The sequence below is a fragment of the Oncorhynchus mykiss genome, chromosome 2 (genome assembly GCF_013265735.2).
Source record: "Oncorhynchus mykiss isolate Arlee chromosome 2, USDA_OmykA_1.1, whole genome shotgun sequence".
Taxonomy (NCBI): Eukaryota; Metazoa; Chordata; class Actinopteri; order Salmoniformes; family Salmonidae; genus Oncorhynchus; species Oncorhynchus mykiss.
The window spans coordinates 98,602,220-98,612,516 of record NC_048566.1 but is presented as its reverse complement, the minus strand read 5'-3'; positions in this window follow the sequence as shown (position 1 = coordinate 98,612,516).

Here is a 10,297-nt window from a genome sequence, read left to right as displayed (position 1 = left end):
AACTAATGGACCGGTATACTTTTTAATTCATCACAATTTTCTTTAACCAATTTTGGTCTTTAATGCAGGGCCGACAGACAAGTTCCTCACTTCTCCCCCTTCCACCTTCCACTTCCATTTTTTTGCGGTAATGCTGCAAATGAGTTTGTTATAATTTTTTAATAGAGCAATCATTTGTTAGCAAAGTCATATGTTTCATTTTGATTCGTCTGAAAACCATTAGCACGTTCAAGTCTGATTAGGCTTAGCCTGAAGTCAGTTACAGTATTTCTTAATATGGCTGCCATAGCAACAAACGGAGCATGGCTTTGTATCCGTGGTTACACCTTTACAATGCAGAAACCCCACTTGTCTGTAGCCCAAGCGGTTCGAAATTAAATACCTATTTTACCGGAGCTACAACTGAGGGTTTTTTTCTGGGCAGATTTGCGAGACGCTTTTAAATAGGTACACACAAATTAACCAACCACGAGTAAGGAACTATTAAAACTATAAATAATATTTCAAATAAACCCTATTTAATAACACCGTTTGTCCCCAGAACCTAGATGGTTTGCAGTGTGGATCAGATGGCTTGTAGGTCATTACCACTATATAAATAGTAATAATAAACTATATAAATCAATAGGGACATGTTATATCCCATCAAGGTGTGCCACAGTTCAAAAACAGGTTGGGAACCACTGCATCATTACCATATAGGACTATATAGTAAAGGATGCAATACTGTGTGGGAAGTGGGCATAACTATCAATCTTTCAAATAAGTTGAGCTATTACATAAGCCTGCCTGGAGTGCCAGGTGGGCGTGGTTTGCACTTCTTGGGACTCTTCTATTGGTTCCATTGCGCCAGACAAGCTCAGTCAAGAACAGCTAAAGTATTTAAAATGATTCCAAATAGCATTTGAACCCAGGTCTAGATGGTGGCCAATGGCATACTATAAATCTGAGTAGTTATGTAATAACCCTATACCCCTATGGGCCAACGTCAGTAAAACTGCTGCTGAATGGACATGACATTGTATATTTGATAAGGCGGTACTGTAAATGAATAGCAAGGGTCAGTAGTATGTCGGCGTGTCTTTTCAATACAGAGGCCCTGGTCAATAGTAAAAACTATACTGTCTGTGTGTCCCCACTTGAAATATACACCCCAGGTCATTAACAAAATGACCTACTTGTTTTTTTTGGGGGGGGGGAAGTGGAGTCAGTTACCACAGATGGACCACAGCTTGCTGGAGGAGGGTTCTATGTGGCATGTGGTGTGGCATGATGTGTGGCATGATGTGTGGCATGATGTGTGGCATGACGTGTGGCAACTACAAATATCTACATTTGAAGTCGGAAGTTTGCATACACCTTAGCCAAATACATTTAATAATTCATAATTCCTGACATTTAATCCTAGTAAAAATTCCCTGACTTAGGTCAGTTAGGATCACCACTTTATTTTAAGAATGTGAAATGTCAGAATAATAGTAAAAATAATGATTTATTTCAGCTTTTATTTCTTTCATCACATTCCAGGGTCAGTAGCTATATACAGGGTCAGTTCCAGGGTCAGTAGCTATATACAGGGTCAGTAGTTATGTACAGGGTCAGTAGCTATATACAGGGTCAGTAGCTATATACAGGGTCAGTTCCAGGGTCAGTAGCTATATACAGGGTCAGTAGTTATGTACAGGGTCAGTAGCTATATACAGGGTCAGTAGCTATACACAGGGTCAGTAGCTATATACAGGGTCAGTAGTTATGTACAGGGTCAGTAGCTATATACAGGGTCAGTAGCTATATACAGGGTCAGTAGTTATATACAGGGTCAGTAGCTATATACAGGGCCAGTTCCAGGGTCAGTAGCTATATACAGGGTCAGTTCCAGGGTCAGTAGCTATATACAGGGTCAGTAGTTATATACAGGGTCAGTAGCTATATACAGGGCCAGTTCCAGGGTCAGTAGCTATATACAGGGCCAGTTCCAGGGTCAGTAGCTATATACAGGGTCAGTAGTTATGTACAGGGTCAGTAGTTATGTACAGGGCCAGTTCCAGGGTCAGTAGCTATATACAGGGTCAGTAGTTATGTACAGGGTCAGTAGTTATGTACAGGGCCAGTTCCGGGGTCAGTAGCTATATACAGGGTCAGTAGTTATGTACAGGGTCAGTAGCTATATACAGGGTCAGTAGTTATGTACAGGGTCAGTAGCTATATACAGGGTCAGTAGCTATACACAGGGTCAGTAGCTATATACAGGGTCAGTAGTTATGTACAGGGTCAGTAGCTATATACAGGGTCAGTAGCTATATACAGGGTCAGTAGTTATATACAGGGTCAGTTCCAGGGTCAGTAGCTATATACAGGGCCAGTTCCAGGGTCAGTAGCTATATACAGGGCCAGTTCCAGGGTCAGTAGCTATATACAGGGTCAGTTCCAGGGTCAGTAGCTATATACAGGGTCAGTAGTTATATACAGGGTCAGTAGCTATATACAGGGCCAGTTCCAGGGTCAGTAGCTATATACAGGGCCAGTTCCAGGGTCAGTAGCTATATACAGGGTCAGTAGTTATGTACAGGGTCAGTAGTTATGTACAGGGCCAGTTCCAGGGTCAGTAGCTATATACAGGGTCAGTAGTTATGTACAGGGTCAGTAGTTATGTACAGGGCCAGTTCCGGGGTCAGTAGCTATATACAGGGTCAGTAGTTATGTACAGGGTCAGTAGCTATATACAGGGTCAGTAGCTATATACAGGGCCAGTTCCAGGGTCAGTAGCTATATACAGGGTCAGTTCCGGGGTCAGTAGCTATATACAGGGTCAGTTCCAGGGTCAGTAGCTATATACAGGGTCAGTAGTTATGTACAGGGTCAGTAGTTATGTGCAGGGTCAGTTCCAGGGTCAGTAGCTATATACAGGGTCAGTTCCAGGGTCAGTAGCTATATACAGGGTCAGTTCCAGGGTCAGTAGCTATATACAGGGTCAGTTCCAGGGTCAGTAGCTATATACAGGGTCAGTTCCAGGGTCAGTAGCTATATACAGGGACAGTTCCAGGGTCAGTAGCTATATACAGGGTCAGTTCCAGGGTCAGTAGCTATATACAGGGTCAGTTCCAGGGTCAGTAGCTATATATAGGGAGAGTTCCAGGGTCAGTGCCAATACCATATTTACAATGGGGATACTGGAGTGATAGAGGTAGACATGTACAGCCTATATCCTTTCACTGTTTACAGCTGGTCTCCAGCTACCCAGACCTGTCTGATCAGCCTGATAGGGTATACAGCTGGTCTCCAGCTACCCAGACCTGTCTGATCAGCCTGATAGGGTATACAGATGGTCTCTAGCTACCCAGACCTGTCTGATCAGCCTGATAGGGTATACAGCTTGTCTCCAGCTACCCAGACCTGTCTGATCAGCCTGATAGGGTATACAGCTGTTCTCCAGCTCCCTGTTGTACTCCCTGTTTGTACTCCCTGTTGTACTCCTTGTACTCCTTGTTTGTACTCCTTGTTTGTACTCCCTGTTGTACTCCCTGTTGTACTCCCTGTTGTACTCCCTGTTGTACTCCTTGTTTGTACTCCCTGTTGTACTCCCTGTTGTACTCGTTGTTATTCTTGAAGGTATTCTGTACAGTATAATCTTCTTTTTAACTCCATGTGATGGTTAACTGGTTTCCTGAGGTAAATATATTGTGTGTGGTTGTGTGACAGTGTTTAACTGGTTTCCTGAGGTAAATATATTGTGTGTGGTTGTGTGACAGTGCTGCAGTGTTTAACTGGTTGCGTTATCTCTCTCTCTCTCTCTCTCGATTATTATTGAAGGTGTTGTGTCTAGTACTGTTTAATCCTGGGTTTAAGGTAGTTCACTAACTGGGTTTGTCTCTGTAGGAGGGCTGTGCTACTGACCTCTAAAGACGTCCTCAGCTGGACACCGATATAGATTCAGTAAAGGCCATCTACGCTGACACAGCTGTCTCTGTCAGCTACAACCGGTAACATAGAAGACTAGCCTGGCTGAACTTACTGACGTAGACAGCAGAATTTGGTTTTAGTTAACAGGGTACAATAGGAAGGCATCTCAATTAAATGCTTGTTGTCAATAAATGACTTGTGACTTTCTTTCTTTCTTTCTTTCTTTCTTTCTTTCTTTCTTTCTTTCTTTCTTTCTTTCTTTCTTTCTTTCTTTCTTTCTTTCTTTCTTTCTTCTTCTTCCTCCTCACCAGAGAGTATGGATCCATTGACGACGTGGATGTAGAAATGCAAATCAATGTCATCTTCTTAGATGTAAATTGACTATAGTCCCAGTCGGTTTGAAATAGAACTTTGCAGCCCGGCCGCTTTGGGGGAAAACAGCCCATGGTCAATAAGGGACATAGACGATCTGCTGCCCATTAAATAAGTTATGGCACTTTTAAAAAGACAATATGGACAGATATACATTCTATGGATATGTCACAAATGACACCCTATTTAAAATAAATTCTAGAACCCACTTTTTAAATAAATAAAACATAAAAACAACATTCCACAATCTGATGAGAGGAGTCGCTCTGAAGCGTTTATTTTTTATTATTTTTATTTGATTGTGCATTTTTATAAATCCCATGTTTGAGAAACATACCACATCACGAACCGCAACATTTTTGCTCTGCTCTAGCGACATATTTTCAGGGTTGTGCGTTCTGTGTAATGTGATTTTTTTGCTCTGCATTTTTTGTTGTTGTTGCCCTGCACCTATCCTCAACTACCCACCTACCTTTTATGGCCATGACCTATCCTCACCTATCCTCAACTACCTACCTGCCTTTTATGGCCAGGACCTATCCTCAACTACCTACCTACCTAGTATGGCCAGGACCTATCCTCACCTATCCTCAACTACCTACCTACCTAGTATGGCCAGGATCCTCACCTATCCTCAACTATCCTCAACTACCTACCTACCTTTTATGGCCAGGACCTATCCTCACCTATCCTCACCTATCCTCAACTACCTACCTACCTTTTATGGCCAGGACCTATCCTCACCTATCCTCATCTATCCTCAACTACCTACCTACCTTTTATGGCCAGGACCTATCCTCACCTATCCTCAACTACCTACCTACCTACCTTTTATGGCCATGACCTATCCTCACCTATCCTCAACTACCTACCTACCTACCTTTTATGGCCATGACCTATCCTCACCTATCCTCAACTACCTACCTACCTACCTACCTACCTACCTACCTACCTACCTACCTACCTACCTACCTACCTACCTTTTATGGCCAGGACCTATCCTCACCTATCCTCAACTACCTACCTACCTTTTATGGCCAGGACCTATCCTCAACTACCTACCTACCTTTTATGGCCAGGACCTATCCTCAACTACCTACCTACCTTTTATGGCCAGGACCTATCCTCAACTACCTACCTACCTTTTATGGCCAGGACCTATCCTCAACTACCTACCTACCTTTTATGGCCAGGACCTATCAACCATCCTCAACTACCTACCTACCTAGTATGGCCAGGACCTATCCTCACCTATCCTCAACTACCTACCTACCTTTTATGGCCAGGACCTATCCTCACCTATCCTCAACTACCTACCTACCTTTTATGGCCAGGACCTATCCTCACCTATCCTCAACTGCCCTACCTACCTACCTACCTACCTACCTACCTACCTACCTACCTACCTACCTACCTACCTACCTTTTATGGCCATGACCTATCCTCACCTATCCTCAACTACCTACCTACCTTTTATGGCCAGGACCTATCCTCACCTATCCTCAACTACCTACCTACCTTTTATGGCCAGGACCTATCCTCACCTATCCTCAACTACCTACCTACCTTTTATGGCCAGGACCTATCCTCACCTATCCTCAACTGCCCTACCTACCTACCTGCCTACCTACCTACCTACCTACCTTTTATGGCCATGACCTATCCTCACCTATCCTCAACTACCTACCTACCTTTTATGGCCAGGACCTATCCTCACCTATCCTCAACTGCCCTACCTACCTACCTACCTACCTACCTACCTACCTACCTACCTACCTACCTACCTACCTTTTATGGCCAGGACCTATCAACCATCCTCAACTACCTACCTACCTAGTATGGCCAGGACCTATCCTCACCTATCCTCAACTACCTACCTACCTTTTATGGCCAGGACCTATCCTCACCTATCCTCAACTACCTACCTACCTTTTATGGCCAGGACCTATCCTCACCTATCCTCAACTGCCCTACCTACCTACCTACCTACCTACCTACCTACCTACCTACCTACCTTTTATGGCCATGACCTATCCTCACCTATCCTCAACTACCTACCTACCTTTTATGGCCAGGACCTATCCTCACCTATCCTCAACTACCTACCTACCTTTTATGGCCAGGACCTATCCTCACCTATCCTCAACTACCTACCTACCTTTTATGGCCAGGACCTATCCTCACCTATCCTCAACTGCCCTACCTACCTACCTGCCTACCTACCTACCTACCTACCTTTTATGGCCATGACCTATCCTCACCTATCCTCAACTACCTACCTACCTTTTATGGCCAGGACCTATCCTCACCTATCCTCAACTGCCCTACCTACCTACCTACCTACCTACCTACCTACCTACCTACCTACCTACCTTTTATGGCCAGGACCTATCAACTATCCTCAACTACCTACCTATCTTTTATGGCCAGGACCTATCCTCACCTATCCTCAACTGCCCTACCTACCTTTTATGGCCAGGACCTATCCTCACCTATCCTCAACTGCCCTACCTACCTACCTACCTACCTACCTTTTATGGCCAGGACCTATCAACTATCCTTAACTACCTACCTACCTTTTATGGCCAGGACCTATCCTCAACTACCTACCTACCTTTTATGGCCAGGACCTATCCTCAACTACCTACCTACCTACCTACCTTTTTTGGCCAGGACCTATCAACTATCCTCAACTACCTACCTACCTTTTATGGCCAGGACCTATCCTCACATATCCTCAACTACCTACCTACCTAGTATGGCCAGGACCTATCCTCACCTATCCTCAACTACCTAAACTATCTATCCTCAACTACCTACCGACCTTTTATGGCCAGGACCTATCCTCACCTATCCTCAACTACCTACCTACCTTTTATGGCCAGGACCTATCCTCAACTACCTACCTACCTTTTATGGCCAGGACCTATCCTCACCTATCCTCAACTACCTACCTACCTAGTATGGCCAGGACCTATCCTCACCTATCCTCAACTACCTACCTACCTTTTATGGCCAGGACCTATCAACTATCCTCAACTACCTACTTACCTAGTATGGCCAGGACCTATCCTCAACTACCTACCTAGTATGGCCAGGACCTATCCTCACCTATCTTCAACTACCTACCTACCTAGTATGGCCAGGATCCTCACCTATCCTCAACTACCTACCTAACTTTTATGGCCAGGACCTATCCTCACCTATCCTCAACTACCTACCTAACTTTTATGGCCAGGACCTATCCTCAACTACCTACCTTTTATGGCCAGGACCTATCCTCACCTATCTTCCTAGTATGGCCAGAACCTATCCTCAACTGCCTACCTAGTATGGCCAGGACCTATCCTCAGCTATCCTCAACTACCTACCTAGTATGGCCAGGCCCTATCCTCAGCTATCCTCAACTACCTACCTAGTATGGCCAGAACCTATCCTCAACTGCCTACCTAGTATGGCCAGGACCTATCCTCAGCTATCCTCAACTACCTACCTAGTATGGCCAGGCCCTATCCTCACCTATTCTCAACTATCTACCTAGTATGGCCAGGCCCTATCCTCACCTATTCTCAACTACCTACCTAGTATGGCCAGGCCCTATCCTCACCTATTCTCAACTACCTACCTAGTATGGCCAGGACCTATCCTCAACTACCAACCTAGTATGGCCAGGACCTATCCTCACCTATTCTCAACTATCTACCTAGTATGGCCAGGACCTATCCTCAACTACCAACCTAGTATGGCCAGGACCTATCCTCACCTATTCTCAACTATCTACCTAGTATGGCCAGGACCTATCCTCACCTATTCTCAACTATCTACCTAGTATGGCCAGGACCTATCCTCACCTATTCTCAACTATCTACCTAGTATGGCCAGGACCTATCCTCAACTACCAACCTAGTATGGCCAGGACCTATCCTCACCTATTCTCAACTACCTACCTAGTATGGCCAGGACCTATCCTCAACTACCAACCTAGTATGGCCAGGACCTATCCTCACCTATTCTCAACTATCTACCTAGTATGGCCAGGACCTATCCTCAACTACCAACCTAGTATGGCCAGGACCTATCCTCACCTATTCTTAACTATCTACCTAGTATGGCCAAGACCTATCCTCAACTACCTTCCTAGTATGGCCAGGACCTATCCTCAGCTATCCTCAACTATCTACCTAGTATGGCCAGGACCTATCCTCACCTATTCTCAACTACCAACCTAGTATGGCCAGGACCTATCCTCACCTATTCTCAACTACCTACCTAGTATGGCCAGGACCTATCCTCACCTATTCTCAACTACCTACCTAGTATGGCCAGGACCTATCCTCAACTACCTACCTAGTATGGCCAGGACCTATCCTCACCTACCTACCTAGTATGGCAACTACCTACAGTACCTACTGGAAGCCCCACACAGGTCTAATCAATGTCATGTTAGCCTGGAAGCCCCACACAGGTCTAATCAATGTCATGTTAGCCTGGAAGCCCCACACAGGTCTAATCAATGTCATGTTAGCCTGGAAGCCCCACACAGGTCTAATCAATGTCATGTTAGCCTGGAAGCCCCACACAGGTCTAATCAATGTCATGTTAGCCTGGAAGCCCCACACAGGTCTAATCAATGTCATGTTAGCCTGGAAGCCCCACACAGGTCTAATCAATGCCATGTTAGCCTGGTTTCTATGCAGTCTTGTCAACTCCTATGGTCGTTGTCAAACATGTTGGCAACAAAAAAACTGAACCATTTCAGTATTTTGCCACAAGGTGGGGATGCTCAGCACTGCGGGCTGTTATGCAGAGTGAGAAATGGCAGGTGACATCAGCCGGGTGCTCCAATTTCACAGCACAGCGGAGTGCCGTCAATGTCCACAAGAGGCAGATACAGCCGTGTCGGCAGCTGTGCTGTGTGATTCTGCTTTTGCCCGTTCTCTCCGCGGACTGAATGTTTGTGCTCAGTGTGAGAGACAGTGATTGGCTGTCTGGGGAGATGGGTCTGTGCATTCTGTGAGGCAGAAATTCAGCATTATAACACTTCAATGGTTCCATATGAGCTCTTCAGCAGCTGCCTCATGTCAAGTCACTCTACTACTCTGGGATGAGGGAGCAGGAGAATCAGGGTGGCTATTGTGTAGATAAACACAAGGTGAGGTGAGGTGATGGGCAGGTTCCCGGCCACAACAGAGAAATATGAAAGGGTTGTATGTTCTGACAAAGATCTATCTTAACCTTTTTCTGGGCTCTTACTACTAACCATATTAAAACAATGAACTTGAGTGCAATCATCTTAATAATTGATAAGAAAACTTCCCCGTTTTAATGTGCCAAACTACTTTCCTTTTCTGGGTCATTCAGCAGTGAGGGCTGTGAGGTGTGATGAGGATGGGGACTGCTGAGTTGTTCACCACACTCCCCCCTGTGTTCCCCTCCCCTCAAAAAGAGATCCTCCAGGCAATAATTTCCCCAACACCAGATGGCTGGCTGGCTCTCTCTCTCTCTCTCTCTCTCTCTCTCTCTCTCTCTCTCTCTCTCTCTCTCTCTCTCTCTCTCTCTCTCTCTCTCTCTCTCTCTCTCTCTCTCTCTCTCTCTCTCTCTCTCTCTCTCTCTCTCTCTCTCTCTCTCTCTCTCTCTCTCTCTCTCTCTCTCTCTCTCTCTCTCTCTCTCTCTCTCTCTCTCTCTCTCTCTCTCTCTCTCTCTCTCTCTCTCTCTCTCTCTCTCTCTCTCTCTCTCTCTCTCTCTCTCTCTCTCTCTCTCTCTCTGTGTGTAGGAGACCTACTAACCATAGGCTATGTCAGATGTTCATATTTTAATGACTTCCAAATGATCTTATGTCTCTCATGTTATCATGCTGCCAAAGCGGTAGAAAAGAAATAGACAATACCTCTCTGAACTGTCTTTTACTCATTAACTGCAGGTTCTTCCAGCCAGGTGTCTGCCTTGTTTTTGACAACCCAGTTGAGAGACAGTGTAATACATGACTAGGTACTATCTCTCATTTCATGTTTCCACAGCTTAGTCT